The sequence below is a fragment of the Larus michahellis genome, chromosome 5, assembly GCF_964199755.1.
Source record: "Larus michahellis chromosome 5, bLarMic1.1, whole genome shotgun sequence".
In the NCBI taxonomy this organism is placed as follows: Eukaryota; Metazoa; Chordata; class Aves; order Charadriiformes; family Laridae; genus Larus; species Larus michahellis.
The window spans coordinates 48,847,267-48,868,056 of NC_133900.1; the positions used below are offsets into that span (position 1 = coordinate 48,847,267).

The 20,790-nt window shown below is 45.6% G+C and overlaps 1 protein-coding gene across 2 annotated transcripts in view; it reads right to left on the reverse strand.

Annotated features, from left to right (window-relative positions):
• PTPRA (protein tyrosine phosphatase receptor type A) overlaps positions 1-20,790 on the reverse strand; it is a 126,007-nt gene that overhangs the window by 96,631 nt on the left and 8,586 nt on the right. For both annotated transcript variants that reach the window (XM_074587231.1, XM_074587232.1), the window contains exon 2: positions 892-1,028. The gene's annotated coding sequence lies outside the window, so the exon portion shown is untranslated. The remainder of the gene's footprint in view (positions 1-891; positions 1,029-20,790) is intronic.

Here is a 20,790-nt window from a genome sequence, read left to right on the forward strand (position 1 = left end):
ACCAATTTCATCTCCAGACAGGGTGAATTTTTGAAAGCCACAGCAACAAGAAATGCTTTAAAAAAAGACCTCATTTATAAAAATCACCAGGTTTCACACACACATCTCAATTTGCTACTCTAGCAACACTATCCTAGCATCAAATCCATTTTGGTTGGAAAGTCCTTTGAAATAACAAACAAGAAATCTAACAGTAAGATTATTTTTTTTTTTAAAGCATTCCTCAAACTTTTCATCAAGTCAGACCATGGGAGGAACTTTGACCAGAACAACTGCCCACAAACCCCCTGCTGGATGTTGTTTTTTAATTCACTAACGTCCTGAATAACGTTCCTTCTTATTCCATAACCTTCTTTCTTGTTTCATGACCTTCCTTTCCTCAAAAAGGACCCCTGGATTTTTTCTCTCTCCCTCCTTCCTCTCCCCATCACTCATGCCAGAATTATGCACCCATCTGTGCCACAGCAATAGCAGACGTCAGTGTATTTCAGCCCAATACTGGTTTGTATAATCAAGAAAAAAAAAAACACCTTAAGAAAAGCCCTCTTCAAAAATAGTGCAAATATTCATACCCAAACTCCTCATGCCTTGCAGCACAAACTAAAAGCTTCAAAAATGAAAGATTCTTTCAAGTAAACAACGAAAAAATACCGGATTCATGAAAGTTTGCATCAAAACAAAGGCAGTCCCCCAGTCTAAGAAGACAACGCTCATGAAGATCAAACAGGGGAAGGATGGAGCACAGGTTTCACCAGGTAGATGTTGTAAAACTGAGAGATATGAATCCATGAGAAAGCTGTACCCTCAGCACCTCCGAAGGTTGCTATTCTCTGTAGGCTACCGTAGTACTAGCTTCATACCCAAAACGTCTCATTAATGTTTCTACTATACCTTAAAAGGGACGGTCGTTCAACCTTTCACCTCCCCAACACGACAGTCAAAGCTCTTCCAATTAATATCAAACCGGGACGATGATGAGTAGTACACAATCAATCCTTATTAAGGCTGAATGTTATTCTCGATGCGCCCTGTAAGAGAGAAACACGCAGTTAATGGCTTGTGCCAAGACAAGCGAGTCGTTTCACACGGATCAGCCATATTAAGCAAACGGCCTTTTTACTGCCGCAACTGCTTTGGGTTTTGTTGTGGATGAGTGGGACTGTCCCATATAACTGAGATTGTCCCAGCCACTAACGTAATCTCCACATAATATAAGTTTATCAAAGTATTACAAGCACAGCTGCAGGTACACCTGCAGAAGGCATGGAGACAGTCAAGAAGACTGAAGCCCATAGCTCAGGCCACTTAGGGAGTAACCCAAGGCTATGCAGTCTGCTAATACACCAGGAGCATAACAAACAAAAATAGTTATTCTTAAACCGTTGTGTTTTGCAGAGAGGATGAGCAACATATATTACTTGGTCTAAAGCTGGAAAGTTCTCCAGTTGTGTCAGATTTTACATTCAAATCTAGACTGCTGCCTTAAACAACCTTCTTTTCCCTTTTCTAGAGAAGGCGAAGTTTGTGGGCAGGAGCAGAGCACTTGCGCCAGCCAGCATCAACAGAAAAAGGGGACGAACCTTTCAATTGCACAGACCCTTCTGGAGGCCTGACACAGGGGAAGGTGCCTTCAAAGCTACACTGTGCTCATGAAAATGGCTCCAAGGTAGAATTAGGCATGTATCAGTTAGACCATCTGTGGGAGCGGATAGGCGGCTCTTCTGGAGTTGTAGGTATGTTAGTAAGGAGGAGAGGAAAACAATAACTATCTCATCAAGTTGGGGGAGAGATGAGCAAGTTATTGCCTTGGCAACCACCTCAATGGGACACAGTTATTTTCTCAATTATTCAGTTAAATATACTCAATTTCTAAGTTAATTTCTGTAGGACTTCTCCCAGTTTTAGATTTAATTTTCAATCAAAACTTGCCACACTTTCCACATGCCGCACAACGCATAAACAGGCAAGATGCATTTTTACAAGGTAAGGCAAGTCTCAAATAGCTAAAATCACCTATGCTGGTAGAACATCTTGGCCAAAGTTAATGATTCTCTCACCTGAAGCACGTGAAAAACTGATGTTCTTTATTGAAGTGTTTTATTAGAGCATTAAAGCCCTCTCATATAGGGAGTAAGCCACTGTGCACAGCACCCAAACCACCCACTCGCACCCAAGCAGCAAAGCTGGCAGCTGAACCGATGCCTGGGAGTTCTGACAGCAGCTTCCAGGTTTGCCCATGAGCATCTCGGTGTAGCTGATGGAGACTGCCAGGCTGCAGAGCACTGCTGAAAGAACTGATATCCCTGCTCCAACTCAAAGCATTGCAGTCACAGCTTTCATATTTGTATGTGATAAAAGGGGCAAATCAATTTCATTATTTTAAGTTGTTGTAGAAAGGAGATATATTCTGAGACACGGGGAAGAAGCAGTAGAGCGTTTTCTCCCTCGTGGTGGGGCAACGCTCTCCAGACGCCCACTCCATCTCTTTGCATTCCCCAACAAGTAACCCAGGCTTGCTCACAGCAACGTGGACTCCTAATCCAGCTTTGTAGCAAAACAGGCTCCCTCTAATTATCCCTCAGCCTGACAACATCTAAATGACGGAACAGGAATACTGCAGAGACTCAGAATGAGAGAGTGTCAAAACAAGACTGTCTCCTTTCTCCATTCACACTGCAGGTCCCAAGCGCACAAGGACACGCTCCCACCTGAGTCATTCCCAGCAACGCTTCACAGCCTGGCAGCAACCACAGGTATTTCCCACGCAAGTGTTTTTTTTAAAAAATTATTTAAAACGAGAGGATACCAAGAGTAACTTCGGGACTGCAACAGTGTGATTAGAAGGATCAGTCATCTCTAGAGAGTCTTATTAGAAGTAATTCATATGCAAGTAAAACAAATATCCCCCACTTTTCTAGGAAAATGACAAATTCCATGCTGATTTACACGCTTTAGAATCTCATTGACTTCAGAGGGATTGCCCGCAGTATGAATCACCAGGCTGTGATACTCCCAGCAATACAGAGTAATCCCTTCATACTCCTCCTTTCAAAAACCCTATCACCCGACCAGGTGCCACAGCTAAGACCCCACAAGCCCAGTCTCAGCCCTGCAGCGATGCTTCTCCTCTCGCTGTTAAAGCTTGGGGAGGGAGTGAAAGGGAAATAAAAGTCTGATAATGGAAATGCCGACAAGTGAAACACACGGACCTGGCGAGCCTGGCATGCATGGCTGAGCATGGGGGCAGCTGGGGGGTTATTTGGGGCAGTGGGGGGGAGAGGCATGAACCCTCCTTCAACCTCATTAAATTCACATGCAAAAGCCATTCTGATCCACGGACATTAAGCATTTTTGTTAGGAAAGGCAGAGATAAATTTTTTTTAGGCAGGCCCTAATCCTTTTTCATTGTTGTTAAAATTCTCCCACTTCCTAAGATTTCAGCATTTCCTTGTGATAAAGAGGAGCTCCAGTCTGCCAGCTCGGCTGCCCCTTCTCTCCAAGGCACCTGGGCAGATGCTTCCCCCAACCAGGCTTTTAAAATTACACAACCTGTTTCTTCATTTACAAACATCAGTGCAAAAGGCAACTGCTGACCCGTCTCTCCGTTTTAATCACAGCTGTTATTTACAGTGCTAGCAACACACTGGGACAGAGGCTAATAAATGTCTAATGGCCCAGTAAACACCAAGGGCTTTATTTACAGCCCATTTCAAAGCCTGATCAAATATAATAATCCTTTGCGTGTCTGTCTGCCACTTTCCTGGCCTCCTGCGGGACAGGAGGAGATGTACGTGGCTGCTCTATATTCAAACAAGGGGGTTTAGTTATAGGGAAAGGGCAGGGGGGTGTTAGCTATAGACACACAGAAGTTTTCCCAGCTTCAATATCAATTTCTTCCTCTTAAAAGGGCAGGCCTATGCATTAAGCTGCTAGACCTCAACTTCCATATAATATAGAAATGCAGATGGCATCTGCCTCTAGGATTCAATAAAGCAGTTATTTGTAACAGGATTATTACACATAGCAAGCAAAGAATATTTGGAGAAGCTGAGAGCAGTATCATTTACTTACAGACTGGGCTACAGGGGAAAAATACCTATGCACTTCGTGAAGTGCTATAGGAGATCATGAGACCAGAAATACTGAAGCTTTTGAGACAAAGCTTTACTTTGAAAGAATTATGGAAACAGGATCAATACTCAAGCAATTTATATATTGCTCAAGTTGCACAATGCATAGGATTGCATTGCTAAGTAGCTGAATTCTTCACATGCATCTATCCAGGCAAGTGCTGACTTCTGCCAGACCAACTGATTCGGTGCACAGTGGAGAAAAACAATGTTTTCAGGCAGATAAGCCACTTCTTCACATCTGAAATGGAAGATATATTCCCCCCCAATTATAGCTGTGGGTCCATTAATCAGTATTCCCTCCCAATGCAAATTTTACTTATCTTCTAGTCCCTCATATCTCCAGTATGGTATTTTAAATGAGTCATTTTGACACATTAAAGCTAAGCAGTTACGTTTTTATTATGCTGTTACACATAGCTGCGGCAAACTTCCCTAAAGACCTGATGCTAAATCACAGTCCAATTATGGTTTGGTAAACTCACATGAACAAGAGATAAACACACCAGAAAAAGCCATGAGGGCTTCACAGGGAGACCTCACCCCCAATGTGGGTTGCATTGTGGCACCACCTAGATATTCAACACATGGCTCCAGGAGCCAGACCTCTTCCATGTTTTTCTGGACTATATTCAAGATTTGATTTTTTTTTTCACCCTGCAAAGTAGTCCCCAAACCAGGTCCTGATACTGGTGAGGGCTTCTGATATAGCTGAGGCCAACTGCTCTTCGCTCAGGTGATGGGAGAGACCCGCTTCCCAGTTTGATCTGGTCAAACTGGAGGGTTCTCTAACTCCGATCCATGCAGAAGGGGAGGGTTCAGAGCAGGATTATGAAAACGGAGGCTTAAGGCCAAAAAAAAGGAGCCTGGAGGCAGGGCTGTCATCAGGGCGTAGCTCACCCGTGCTGCCGCACACCAGCCCCTTCCCTCCCCTCCATGGGACATTTTCATTTAGTGTGGCCAGGAGACTCTTACAGAGGATGTTTTAAAACTCACAGAGCTGCCAAAAATGTCAAATTAGAGCACAGCGAGAACTCATAATAAATCCACCCAAGTGAACCGCAGCACTGCTCGGCTGCCTTTTTGGGTGAAACCAAAAATTGTGAAAGCAAAGATCTACCGGCAATTACACCCAAAACACTTCCTGTCTTTGCACGAATCTTTGTTTGCTTTGGGTTTTAGTGGTGGATGGGAGCACAGACTACAATTTGTGGGAGATAGGTTATTGCTGCTAATGCAAAGAGCTTTTTTTCTTCTTCCTTTAACAGATAAAGCAAGCACTAAAAATGCCACTCTGAAACAGCTTGGTCCTGCGTTCACAGATGGTAGCAAAAATTAGCATTATTTATTTGTGGCTACAGACACTTTAAAAAAGAAAAATAGATAAAGGAAGAAAGGCACCTGAGTTAGGATTCCCTCGCCTTTCTTTTGCAGCTAATACTTCAAAATGTATCAAAAAAGAAAGAGAGTTCTAGGAAACCACACTTAGAAAAAAAAAGAATACATTTACCCAAGAAGGGGAACGAAAACAAGCAGAACAATAAGAGTCACGGAAGTTTGCTCTGAGGAGACATCTGGGAAGGTGAAAGGAGGAAGCAAGCAAAAGAAAACACACAGCATAAAGATACGAATTAATCCAAAACAGCAAGAGAAGAATTATTAAGCCATTTTACATTACATACAGCGCTCTATACAACAAAGAAGATGTGATCATATAGTGCTATAGGATTCAAAATCTAGGTGCATTTATACACATAGTCATACCCCTACAGAGGGCTCAGCCCATCCCTGTATCTCATGAGGACGTCAACCTCCCTGTCTCAGAATCACAGCGTGGTTGAGGTTGGAAGGGATCTCTGGACGTCATCTGGTCCACTCCCACTGCTCAACTAGGGGCACCCAGAGCTGGTTGCCCAAGACCCAAGACCATGTGCAGCCAGATCTTGAAGATCTCCAAGGATGGAGACTTCACAACCTCCCTAGGCAACCTGTCCCCGTGCTCAGTCACACTCACAGTGAAAAGGTGTTTCCTGACATTCAGGGGGACCCTCTTCTGTCTCAGTTTGTGCCCATTGCCCCTTGTCCTGTCTGGAAAGAGCCTACCTCCGTCCTCTTTCCACCATCCCTTCAGGTATTTACAGACATTGATGAGACCTCCCTGAGCCTTCTCTTCTCCAGGCTGAACAGTCACAGCTCTCTCAGCCTTTCCTCATAGCAGAGATGCTCCAAACCCTTCATCATCTTCGTGGCCCTTTGCTGGATTCTCTCCAGTCTGTCCACACCTCTCTTCCACCAGGGAGCCCAGCACCGGACACAGTGCTCCAGTGTGGCCTCACCAGTGCTGCACAGAGCAGAAGGATCACCCCCCACACACCTGCTGGCTATGCTTTGTCTAACGCAGCCCAGGACACCACTGGCCACCTTTGCCTCAAGGGCACATTGCTGGCTCATGGTCAACTTGGTGTCCCCCAGGACCCCCAGGTCCTTTCCTGCCAAATTGCCTTCCAGCTGGGCGGCCTCAGCACATACTGGTGCCTGGGGTTGTTCCTTCCCCCACCCCAGGGGCAGGACTTTGCAGTTCTCCTTGTTGAACATTGTCAGGTTCCTGTTGGCCCATTTCTCCAGTCTGGTGAGGCCCCTCTGGATGGCAGCATGACCCACTGGAGTATCAGCCCCTCTTCTCAGTCAAACACCAGTTTGGTGTCACCAGCAAGCTTGCTAAGGGTGCACTCTGCCCTATCATCCAGATCATTAATGAAGCTGATAAACAGGACAGGACCCGGTATTGACCCCTGGGGTACACTGCTTGTTACTGGCCTCCTAGTAGACTTCATGCCACTGGTCACCACCCTGTGGGCCCAATCATTCAGCCAGTTTTCAATCCACCTCACTGTCTGCTCATCCAGTCTGTACATCAAAAGCTTCTCTACAAGGATCTTATGGATGACATGGTCTAAAGCCTTGCTGAAGTCCAGGCAGACAATATCAACTGCTCTCCCCTCATCTACTAGGCAGTCACTTTATTTTAGAAATTTCTCAAGTTGGTCAAACAGGACTTCCCCTTGGTAAATCCCTGCTGACCACTCCTGATGATTATATATTATATATTATATTTTCTCACCCATCAAGTGCCTGGGAATGGTTTCCAGGATGAGCTGCTCCATCTCCTACCTGCACTTACAGTTTTGGGTCAAAAAAGGTGGAGAATCTCACATTTATCTATTCAGTCTTCTTGAGGGATATTGCTTGATTATTGCAGTGGTAGAAATTGCGGGGAAACAGCACATGCAAGAAAGAAAAATTCTTGTAGGTCACTATGAAATCTGATATCATACAGGCAAGCTCATCACCAAAGAGTTTAGTTTAGATGAACAAGTAAAAGAGGCGCAGACAGCTTGAGCTGTATGGATGATAAATATACATCGTTTTCTCCAGTAGTGAAGCCTATCCTTACTGCAAGAAATTGCCATTTACTTCCAGCACAAATGGATTAATCATGGAGAGAGAATCCAGGGGCAAAATTAACTCTTGGAGCCCAGCATGTCTCAGGAGATCAAATCAAACCCAGCCTGCTCCTTTTCTCCATTGCGCATATACCAGGAACCCGATGGCCTCTTTGATTGCTTCCATCACCACAATAATTATTTTAATTTTTAGCTTCTTGATTTTGGCAGAGACTCTCTTAAAAGCCCAATCAAGAACAATTAAATGCAAGAATTAAGTGAAATAAGGTGCCAACAAGGTGTGGTATCTGCCCCTCTTCCCTTAAGTGGGATGGAAGATTTAAGTGTTCAGCATACAGGCTCCTGAGAAAGCCTACAAAGGGAAGCACCCTCAGAAGAGATCCGAAAGTCCTTTTTCTTAATAGAAACCACCTAGAACTTGCCAATAAGAACAGCTAAATCCTGCAAGACCAGTGTGATGGAGCCCTGGCTTAAGCTCACACTTGGGCTCAGTAGTCCAAATCCACTTCTCACATACCAGGCGGAGCAGCCTAGTCAGTCCATGGTCTTTTCTGTCCTTCCCTGATGTTGTACAATGCTAAGTAGCCAAACATGTAAATCACTACACCAAAAAGTATATTGCATAGTGATTAATGGACTTAGCTAGGAGGGAAGTTCTGGCCATGGTCCTCTTTCTCAGGAATTTTTGTGTGTTTTACGTCAGATACTCTTTGGCTATTACGATATTCGTTGAACTTGAGGAACTGACAAGCACTCACACTGCACACACTGATGAGAAGAGGGACCAGGACACAAATCCTTCCCTTTTGTGTTCCAACAATAAATCTGCATGGATGCTCAGTTCTGAGTGGCAAGGAGGGACACAGCACTTGTGCTTCAAACAGCCAGACAGTGCTGCAGGTTTCTCGCCAGTGATCAAAGGAATGGGAACCTGATACTTAAACCAGAAGCATCTCAAGGAGCTTTCAGTGTTGGCTGCCTGCAGAGCCCAGGTTTCTGGGATCACAGTTCTGATCTTATTTTAATATTTTTTTTTTTTAAGATCATAAGTCTTCAAAAATTATCTCTTACTCAAAGGCTAACAGCTGTATGAGAGTCACATTCAGATTCAAATTTTTATATTCATTCATGAATTCAAAAGTAAGGCTAAGCAGATGCACCATTAAGTCCGGTTTCCTAATTTTTGAGAGTAGGTATAATTATCCCCAACTTCACAGACACAAGACACTCCTTGAGAAGCGACTTATCAAACAGTAAGATGACAGAGGCAGCAATAAAAGCCCACTCACCCTACCACTGGTCTCATGTCTTGCAAAATAATTGCCTTCCCACCCAGAACTAAAGGTTACAATTACAGTGAAAATGAGTCAAGCCGGAAAGACCTATTTAAAAAAAGGGAAAAAAATGGAAAATAGTTTTCAGGAAAATATGCAGGCGATTCTAAGACAGAAAAGAAGCCCATTTTTGCATTACACCTTGTTTGCTCATGCTTTGTCTCAGTTACCAACCACAAATTAAATACTTTAGCTAAAACTTTGCTCATCCGGTACCTTTAATACTTAGTCACTAGAAACTGAACATCTGCTTTGCTTTGAGGCTTTCAGCAGTGACTCAATGTTATCTACAGTGTTGGACCGATGAAGACTACTATTCTTGAGGTTTCCCCCCCTCCTCCCCTAGCAACAGGGCTGCTTGCTTTCAGGAGGAGGAATCAGCCTACAAAATTGTGTTACAAAATAACTTAAGTTTGGCACAAGTTGAGGAGGAAGCACAGGACCCAGAGAGATTTCATCCTTATCTGGAAACAACGCAGCTGAGATCTCAACCAGGGCATCCCTGTGCCCCATAGCTTTCTAGGACCAATACACAGTTGCAGGGTGATGCACAGCTTTCAGGCTCCAAAGAAGCAGCAATCTCCTGCTGTGTTTACAGTAAGCGTGATAAACACACCACAATTAAAATGACTCCAGTAGCACTCTCAGCATGTGCATCCCCCCAAGCCTGAAAGCAATCCCAAAGGTTTATCTGCGATTTAACCTCCGCTGGCTTCGGGCATGGCAGATAGCTCAGTATCACATATCTTCATCAGTAGTGAAGTACCCAAGGTAGATGTATAGCTTTAGAAAGAGGATGCAGCAGCAGGAAACATCCCTGCACCGAGGGACCCAATTAACTAGCTGATATAAGACACCAGCATCTTATTAACATGGTAGATGCTGTGCATGCACAAAGGCATGCCACGCCTGGGAAAGGGACTTCCAGGATAACATATGCTGCGTGTATGTGCACGGTCATCATCTTGTCCTGCTGTAAAGGGAAGGGATCTGTGCAATATCCAAGTCAGCTGACAAACCGATCCTTAACAGCCATTTCCCCCCGATTTGTGCAGGGCTGATCCTGCGGCTCATTCAGTGAACGAGTAATTTCTGGAAGAGTGTTAGACATAAAGCAAATCCACAGACTTTATCTCACCAAACGGCAGCTTTATCCCCTTTATCTTGCCAAATGGCAGCTGTAAAACAGCTCCACCTGTCCCAAAGGCAGATACTCAGGTACAGGTTGGCTTTAGGAGGTTTTGCCATCTCCCACATGAGACACGGGCACACCACAGTTGAAGGGTTTTACAATCCACTTCACCCTCCATATACAGATAAGGGCCCTGCCATTGAGGATGCAGATATTAACCCACTGGTGGCTAGAAATCCAAAGGAAATATGGGGAAACTTCAATTTCCAGCTCCCAGATGAGTGCTTTAAGCTCCAAAGTACTCAGGAAACTCTAAAAAATTAGCACGCATAGTTACAGTCTGAGACTGTCCAAATAAGCAAGACAGATAATATCTAAGATGCCTGTAATTCAATACCTCCAACAGCAGTCAGCACCAACTGTAGGAAGCAAGGTCAGATGAACACCAGCATGTGCCATTTTCTCCCCAGAACACTTCCCCATCTCCAGCATAGACTGCTTCTGCCCAAGGATCTTTGCACTTTCCTTCCATGAGTTTATCCAGTCACCTTTTCGATCCATGTAAGTTTTTAAGCATTCTACAGCAAGTAGCAGCATAGCTCAACACATGGGGTGGAAGTGTTTACAAACACCGATATCATGCAGGGGCAGGATGTGCTACCAGGGCAGTACCATCAACTCCAAAAATTATGATACCCACAGCTCATAAAGCTCCACTAAGTTCTTACCCCAAAGTTTTTACAGCATTAGTATAAACCATGGCAGACAAGCACTGCCACGCAAGTCTTAAAGATTCAAACTGCGCTCCTCATTAGTACCTCTGCGGGCGAAGAAGCAGAAGAACTGGTTCGGAAAGAGAAAAGGAAAGAAAATACAGATGACTCCGATAACACATCTAATTAATAAAGCATAAACTAGATGGGCTGGTTCAGTCTGCGCGTCCCATCTGCTTTGACTTCAGTTGGGATGGTTCTCATCTCCACAAGTGTCAGTTTCCATACAGATACTCCCATGTGCTGACATGCCAAAGACATGCCTTCAGCACCCGGGCACATATGCTCTTCTGTGGCATTATTGCATGTCCTTGTGTCCTTCTATTAGGAAGAAGAGATGAACAACAAAAAATAGGAGTGCAAAGGATGGTCCTGAGACACCGAGGCCGTATCCCAAGGACTAAACAAGACTCTGGTATGATTTTGCCATAACTTCCTAGTCGCCAGTCCTCCATGGCCTCTAGATAGGTACTTATCTACCTTTAAAGCTTTAACCTCGTAACAGTTAACATTTTTTGTTCTGTTGCACTTTAAGTGATTTTGCAATCAACTTGCATGAAGTTCTATAGTGTAAATGCTGATTTATAAAGATTTTTTTTTGGAGTGACTATGTATAGCTACCTAAGGTCATCAGTTAGACTTATGATACCATAAGTTCAGGTTCAGACAGGGTCTTGATCTCTGCATGTTTCTGGCCCTCTTTTTGGAGACAATAAGCAGAGAAGACACATACCGCACGAGTTCCAACAACACGAAACATCCAGACGGTCCTGCAAACATGCACCCTGGCCTGAAAAGCTTCATCAAAAGGAAAAAGCGAGTAACAAAAGCGAGGAGAGCATCTCCTTCGCTCTGCAGGAGGTCAGAGGCAGAGCCAAGAACAGGATGTGGGAGATGGAGAAGCATATTAAGTGCCTGTGGCACCCCGACAAAACAATCTCTGCAACTTAAAATGAAAGAGGGAAGAGGTCAGTAGGAGGTGCAGCCAGCAAAATGTAAGAATTTCATCCAGTGTGCCATGCAAAATGCATGAGTTCAGAAAAGTAGCAGGTCTTTAGATAAAGAAAGTACCATTCCTGCTCCCCCAGGGATAGAGGAGGGTGGGGAAAATGGCTGTATCCCTTTTCTCTTTAAAAGGATTGCTCCTAAGATACTAAGCCTGTGAGAAGTTTTGAGACTTAGCTGGGACAGACAACAGAGAGCACAAGGAGCAGAAAACTTGCCCCTCTCAAACTGAGGCAACCTCACAGAGTGCTTTTTCCTCTTTCTCTGTAGTTTAGTACACTGGAAATACTTGCTTCGTAAGAGGCAGGAGGATGGAGGCAAGAGCTGTTCCTACAGTCATGTACAGGCCTCCAGAAGAACAGGAAACCAGTGGTCAAGAGGTGCCGATAATGCTAGTGCATTCACCCCAGTTAAAACCCAAGCACCAACACGAGACAGTCTGCTGGAGCTGGTGGTTTATTTTTTTCAGGTTTCGTTGCTACACGTGGATTTCACAAAAATGGAAACCTTTCAAGGAGGTCAAATCCCTCAGAGGCACAAAGGAGGCTACAGTCAATTCCAGACAGCTTCTACTGTATCACTTCATACATGGTGGGTGCTGGCACCTGCTCCTGAACAAACCAGCAAGAATCAGAAAAGATAGTCTATTATATTCTTTATGTAGCACAAGGAAAGAGGAATGGAACTTCATAAGCAACCTCCTATTGGGAAAGGCCATGCCACACCGACGATTACACGCATGAAGGGCATCAGCCTACTGTTCAAGCCAGCCAAACACGGAATGCCAAACCTTTACACTAAAGGAAAACCTGGAGTAACTCAGATGCAAACAAGCTCATATCCACCTGGGATGCCAAGCCCCTTTCACTGTGTTTGTACCAAAGAGCTATTTTCATAAGGGTCTGATCTGCAGTCAGGGCAGAAGGACCAGCAAGGATCTGCCATCGCAGAAGCATCCCTAGCCCAAGCTGCTGAGCTCCAGCCATGACTTCTCACAGCGCTGGGGACATCTGACTGCTGCAGCTCTCTCTGGCCCAGCTCCCCTTTCCACACCCCTCAAAATTGAATAGCATTAAACAGCAGAGGCCTTCTGCTTGTAAATCGCTGTTGCTACATGAAAGATCGTCATATATCACAACTGCAACGTCAAAGGAACAACAAAGGGGTGATAGCAAAATCCTATGGCACAGATTGGTTCTCCAAACCTCCTTCTTAAAGCTAAATGCAGACGGTGCACGTGGGTGGCTGGAACTTCATCCCAAGAAGGTCAACCAATGCACGAAGCCTCAGCTGCCCTAGAACAGTCAAGATCTTGGACAACATACTTAAAAGAATGCATTTTTCCTCCAGAAACAGACAATAAGTTTCCAGTAGCATCCTGGAAGCCTTTCTTCTGACAAAGAGCTGGTTACTTAGGAATGGAGCTAACTCAGGTACATGCCCAAAATAAAAGGCAGAAGAGAAGTTTAACTGGAACTTGCTGACTACGCTGAGATGGTATGGGGGGGCAGGAGAGATCAGGGCAGCAGCCAGTACTTTGGAATAGGCACAGAAACAAGTTTCCACAGGAGCATGTTTCTTTAAAGTCAGATGTATTAGATCATCTTGTCCCCTGGAGTATGTTGTTTCCTAATGTTTTGCCCAGACCAATTTCAAATGTCAAAAGCAATGGTTGGGTTTGTTGGTTTTGGGTTCATTTTTTTTTTCTTTAACTACCTTGAGTCCCGACAGAGCCAGTCAAGGATGAGAATTTTAGACTCTGTTCTGTCTTTCACATTACAAATGCAATTACCGCTGCAGCATGATTACAGCATCTCTTGTCATACAGATTCTGAAAGAACAGCTTGCCTTTCAAACGGAGTTAGAAAAACTCATATGAGTCCTTCAGTGCTCAGTGGTCACGTGCCAATGAAATTTAAGAAAAGCATGTGCAGTCTCGAGGGAAGAACATCCCTTCCCTTCGAGAAAGCTATTCATACTGTCTTCAAAAAAGGACATGATGAAAAGCCCTTACAAAGTACTTATCCTGAAATACAGACTACTCTCAAAAATAGACTACTCTCCTCTCCTTCCTCTTGCTTTTCAATACTTTTATCCAACTAACGAAGAAAAACCTTCGCTACAGGAAGGAGATTTCTAGATGCTTATGACAGTTTGGGCATGGACAGTCTTGCCCTAGCTGGATGCAAGAGATGTAGCACTGAGCAAAGTAATGGATCACAGGACTAATGCTAAGGTTAGTTTGACTCCTCTTCCCAGACACGAAGGCAGCGAGCATCTTGGATTTAGCTCTTGGATGACTGTAAGTGGAAATTAGCACTACAAGCTGGAAACATCTGGATATAGATAGTTAAACAAGATAGTATCGTCAGGTCACATCTGTTTTCCACATTTTCATTTCAGCCTACCAAGAGGCAAGAGTAAGGCGGTCAGGACACCAGCCAGAGCTGGGAGAAGTTCTGTGGTGGGTTACGTGGGGTTCTCAGAGCTGGGTGATCACACAGGCCACTGTCACCAGAAGGTGAGAGCACCCTTCTCCTCCACCTCCCCACCCCAGACGTTCCCACAGCCGCCTGTGCCAGGCTCTGCGTCAGCCACAGCGGGCCAACTGGCATTGCTAAGCTGCCAAAACGTCAGCCGGGACAGGGTGCTGTGCTGGGGAGAGCAGTTTTATGCCAAGGTAAGCAAGCTGAGCTGCCTTACCCGATCATCAGATGTGGTCCAACACGTGCAGAAAAGAGGGAACAGAAACATAAACTCCCCAAAACACCACCACCTACACCTTACATCAGCTCACCTCTGCCACATAACAACAATCAGCTCTTCACACCTTAATTCCCTTTCAGCACTGTGGTGACAGCCCTCCCTGCTCAACCAAGTACTAGCTAATGAGCCAATGTTGCTGCGCCTGAGTGCCAGAGAACACCTAATTTTGACGAGACAGGGCTTGATCCCCAGTTATTAAGCAGTAAGTGGGAATATTAAGTGCAAATATTAACAGTGAAATAGGCACAGCTGGCACCAAGGTTAAAGGGAGGTTATAGGACAGGACTAAACCACTGAGTTCAGCTAATAGCACATGCCTGGCTATCAAAGATGACATGGTTTAGCCGCTTATTATTAATAATAAATCCTCTGCAGGATGTTTTCTGCTAGGAAAAAAGCAAAAGTATTGCTTTTTCAGCTGCCTATTAACTAAAGTGAGCTGAACAAGCCCCACTTCAGAAGGAACAAATCTCTTTTGGATCAGGCAGTGGGCAACTCAAGTGGGAAACAGTCAGCTTCATTAGACACATCATATCTATTCTCCAAGCAAGAGACTTCAGGCTGAGAGTATTTCAAAAACCATCACTTCTCAAAAGGCGTGGAAGCACCAACTCCTCCTTTTATTTCACATCTTTACCCTTTTCCCTGCAGGCAGCAGGCAGTCTGGTGTGACACAACAGGAACACCCCAGGCCCTCTCTGGGCACGAAATCTGTGAGCAAGGCAGGCATCGATAAATGGGAGTAGGATGGCAAGTGAAGGAAAGCTCACGGAAGAGAGCTCACAGAAGAGAGGAATATTAAAGAGTCTCAATTCCTCTGCTTGAAGCCAGGAAAGACTTAACAAATAGGCATCTTTGCGCTTAAAGCTGCTAAGAAACAACCCTGCCCAGAGGAAAGAAAAACTACAAGTGGAAGAATTAAGCGGGCAAGTGCTTGACATAAGTGTGATTTTGTCAACAGAGACAATTTATGGAACAGGTTCGTAAAAACAAAGGAAGACAGGGGGAAAAAGGGCAGTGCGGGTACTTCCAGACTTTCTGCCTGCAAGCACCTTATTCCAAGATCATATTTCGGCTCTTGGCCGTGGAGATGGAGGGGCAGGATCCAAGAACCACTCACAGTGGGGATATGAAAACAGGTGAAAACTGCTTCTTGGTGTCTCACTTCTGTACTGCAGGATGGATCTGCAGCAAGATTTCAGCGTGACCCAGCACCACTGGTCTTGGCAGCCCTCACCTGCCTGCTGTGAGGGCAGAGGGTGAGGTGGACTTCCTGCCACCACCTGCGCTGGGCTCTGCTTCCACAGCACTGCAACCACACGCACGTCGCACTGCTCCAGCCTGGGCCGATTAGAGGAGTGAGCATGCAAGGACTGCAACAAAGCCTGGGAGTTATTCTGCACAAACCCAAATGCTGCACAAAGACTGAAATAAGCCAAGCTTCCGAGGTGCCTGTTCAACATTGCTGGGCTCTGAGCAAAGGGCGAATTCAGCAGAAACAAGAAGGTTTTTCTGAAGTCATCATTTTTTGGTGCTTCCAAAATTTATAGCTGTACAAGCTTGGTGTTTCCTGCTGGCACATATATCTGCAGTCCTGGAATTCAAGTCATTGTGATGCTGTATGCCAGGGCATGGTGGAGAAGCCAGGGTTTGGCAGCTGGGGTACAAGAGGGAAGTAGGAGACAACCGAAAAAGCTAGCCATGAATTTAGCTCCAGAACAGGATGGACCAAACTTGCACTCAGAAACAAATTTAAATCACTCTTATTAGCAAGAACAGATTTAAGCACCACATACGTATTCATTTCCTCTCCCCCATGCCATCGCTTCCCAATGTACCCCAGGCCTCTCACTCCTCCCCAGAGGTAGATCCAAGTGCCTCTGCAACCCAGGCACAGCTCAGAGCCAGTACTCAGAGTCAGATCCAGGATGGAAGTGACTTTGAGAATGTCTGAAGGGAGAATGTAGTTCAAATGCTTTGAAAGCTTTGGAGAGTTTTATTCAATGTTTTGACTGCTTCAAAATAAAATTAGGTTCTAGCTTCCAAAAATATATAAAGTAAAACCATCAGCAATGAGAAAAATTGATTCTAACGTAACACCCAACACTACAGTTTGACATCAAATGACCACAGATAAACTGGGGTACTCAGAGATGTTTGAGAACTGGATGGAGAACATTGAAGAACTAGAACAGGGTCACTGGAAGACCCTCATTCAAGAGGGACACAAAATACCTTCATATCTTCGACAAAAGCCACTGTTATCTGGGAGCTGGCCCAAAGGCAGACGTTGGTAGCCCAAGTCCAAATGATGGGTTTGTGCCACAGTAGCTGTTACAGGCCACATGACCTCCCAAGGCTTGATGCAAGATTAGCTCTCCAAAAGTCTCCAAAAACCCCACCAAACTGAATGAACTCAGTGGCTGAAATGAGTCCTCTGGACCAGAGGCTGCAATACCTTTGGAGGGCAGTGGAAGGAAAGTCTATGTCCCTGCTGCTCATGGTGCATCTGCTTCAGCCCTATAGCCAAGTTTGGCACTTCCATCTTTAAAAATCATAATTCTCCAATTCCTCATCAAGCCACACAGAAACGCATTATGAAGAATCACAGGTGAAAGCAAACCCATGAGCACAGCTCAGCATCTGCTCCCACTCTCAACCCTCTGGCATCCGTCTTCCTAAGGGCCATGGTGGGGAGCAGGGCTGTTGGGGAACCTGGCTGTTGGGAAGGGCCTGCCGACAGCACCGCTCTAATAAGATCTTGGGGGAAACACGTCTTTCGCCTCACATAAAACAGTCCCATAGCCTGCTTCTCATGTTGGAAAGCCACTGGGCCTGGCACGCTGTCAGCATGACCTGGACCCCAGGGGCAAATTGCTGACAGTCCTTTTGACCAAAGGACAGGAGAAAAACCCTCTTACACTGCCGCAGCCTGAAGCCCATCTCCGCTGTACTGGAGCCTTTGCCGCATCGCACATTCTCATCGTCGGAGATGCTGGCACAGGGAGATAGAGAGGCAGGAATGTCTCAGGCTGCAGGGAGATCAGAATTGAAAAGAGGCTTTTTTTTTTTTTAAAAAAAAAACAACCTTTTTTGCTGCCATAACCCAGTCTCGAACTGTGGGAGGGACATGAAGGACTGAGCTCTGGATGCCGGGCACTCACTCAGGAGGCTAACCTCATCAAGAGTCAAGTCAAAGCATCCCAAAGGAGCTGAGCTCCAATTTGTCACCTAAACCCCAAAATAATCCTCCTGCAAATGCACTGCACCAACAGGCCAGTCCTGTTAGTGAAGACAAAACTCAAGCAATGCTTTAAAAGTTCTGTAACAATTATTGTAATAAGCAAAGAGGGAACAAAAAACAGAAGGTGGAAGCAGCAGCCTTATTCTTTCCCTTGGACTCGGGATCTGCTGCCGGCAAGGTTTCTGGCAGGGCTGGGAGCCTGCCTGCACTCCGGCATCAGAGGCAGGACACCACACACTGCCACAACCGTCTGGGGGGCTGGAAACAGCTGAAGTGACACGGAAAGTGTTGGCTGTAGGATGGGACCAGTCACAGCCACAATGAGCGTGGCAGAGGTATCCTGAGATGACCTTTCCAGGCTGGACTGTGAACTGGGGAAAAATGTCCACGTACCCATGCAAGCTGGCTACTGTGCTACCACCCATGTCCTTCATTAGTTAATTACTCACGTTTCTGTAACTACATCACCTTAACGAAGCATCAGAGGGAGAAAAATCCAATACCAAAATAAAGAGGCAATTTCAGCTGGCCACCTTCTATGATGAAAGTGGATGGCATTTCAGCAGACGGGGCTCCACAAACCTTAATTCCCTCAAATCTGTGTCACATTTCTCAACCAATGGGGCACTAAATGGCCCAAAATCAAATCATACTCGCAGCGCAACACCCTCCCTGGGCTAACGGCTCCGCAAGAAGCTACAGCGTGAGTCCCATTAGAGGAGGAATCCTTAGACACTGCAAAACATGATTTTAAAGATTCTCTCCCAAACTGAGCAAAACTGTCCATGGGTAAGATCTCCCCCCTCCACAGCCAGGCACCCTGGGATCATGGGCAGCAACAGGCAGGAACTTGTTTCAGGAAGCAATGTCAGCTTAAACAAATTAGACTACAGGTTTGGTCTTTTAGTCCAAAGCTTGCAAGCATGTTCAGGGATTGGTCACCTCTAATGATGCCATGATCACCAAACCAGCCTGATGGACAGCAGCACCTCGCTGGGACAGGGGCAGCCAACGAGAATGGCCAGGCCTCCATTCGTCACAGCAGCTATGAGAGGCTTGCACTGCTGTTCGCCACACCACATCTTTCTACGGCAGCTAAACATACCAATCTCCAAAGATCCCATGTTGGCAACTCTAAATCCACTCTGCAAAAATAAAATCATTCCAAATAATCCATATGAAAGCAGCTGAGCAAGTATTGAGCAACTGCAAAGTCCTTGGCTTCCTAAAAACAGTTATGATCTTGCAGTAACTTCAAAAAACCACATTGAATAGGTCAATTCCTGGGCTTAGATGCTGTGAAGCTCAGCTTTCCCGTCACTGCTGAGACTGCTTCGCTGCTCAAGAGCCTTGGCTGAAGTTTCCACCTAGCTATCATCAGACCTGTGTGGCTCATCTCTGAAGCACATTTTCCCCCAGGAATTTCCACCTCTCCCATCCATGTGTGCACAGACTTCCTCATTCTCTGTCCACCAGTCAAATAAGCAGTTTTCAGAGTAAAAATTCAGTTTCTCAACCTTGAAGTTCAAAAGGGGGAGTTGTTTGGGGGCTGAGCTTCTTCCCTTTGCTCCCAGGGGGTTGGAGAGGGAATGGAAATGGATGTTTTCAGATACTCTCATTACATGCTGTGTAGTTATTCAGTAGAGGCAGGCTGCAAACTCTGGCAGCAATCATGCCTACAATTGCTCTTACACTTGCAACTAAACCATTTTCAAAAATAATGAGCAGAAATAAGCTGGGCAGATGGGTGAACGACTTCTTTCAAGCTTACAGCAAATGAGATCCATCAGTCTCCTACCAGCTGCCACGCTTGTGTCCCACAGGAGCCAAAGGACCCTCTTCCGTGAGACACTGAGCACCCTCAAACCCCCTCGATCTACAGGGGAATGGAGACGAAGCAGAACCCAGCAAGATTAGGTCCAGCCAACTGGTTCAAGTAACACTGACTTAAGGCTCCACCAAAAATGCCAATCTCTCTGCTGGACAGAGATGCAGTGGCTTTGGAAAGGGGAGCCGGCTTGCAGGGAACAATGCTGGGGCTGCAGCACCTCCATGGAGAAACGGCCACTCTTCCTAACAGCACGTGCCTGATCTTAAGCCTGCTGACAGTTCACCATGCCCACTTCCTGGAGGAGCACCACAGCATTGGGCAACAGGGCAGCATCAGATGCTCCATCCCACGTTGCTCACTCAGCTGTGTGAGAGAGAAAATAAGGACAGAGGTCTCCCTGGGTTCCTCTTTTCTTGCCACAAACAGGCTGAGATCCAGCTGAGAGCATATTCTTTTAAAGCATCTCCCTGTATTTCACAATTTATCTTCAAGTTTCTACACGAAGAGAGCAACATATAGGAAGTTACATAAACTCAAACATTCCCCACAGAACATGCTGTATCCTGGAAAAAAGACAACTACCTCTGCACAGGCACTGAACTCAGTTTAACGAATTTCATGGAAGGCAAAGAGTAAATCCTCTGTCACGTAGAGGACAAGGCATGGACACAAGAAGCAATCTCGGATACACAGATGACTACACAACCTTTCTTGGGCAAACCAAGAGATCCGCTACCTTTGTGAACATGCACCTGCGGCACCGCTTTTAAAACTGCGTCAGTAAGAGTTCCCTGCAGCCCTGACCGAGGGACACGACCTCCGCCAAGGACCCTCTCAATAGCAACCAAGAGGGATAGAGACACTTTAGTGATGTCGATGGACTAGGGTGGAAAACACTCATGGAGCCACCAGTTTGTCAGCCTCTCTGGGGCCTCAGCTGAGGAGGGTATGGGAGAATTACACACCAGAGGATGCAAGCAGGAGGAGATGCTCTTGGAGACCGGGTTGCATGGACAGACAAGGCTACAAGCTGCCCATCCCACTCCTACTTCAATCATGTTTTAAGATATGAGAAAGGATGATCATGCAGCATTTAGATCACTCACTTCCC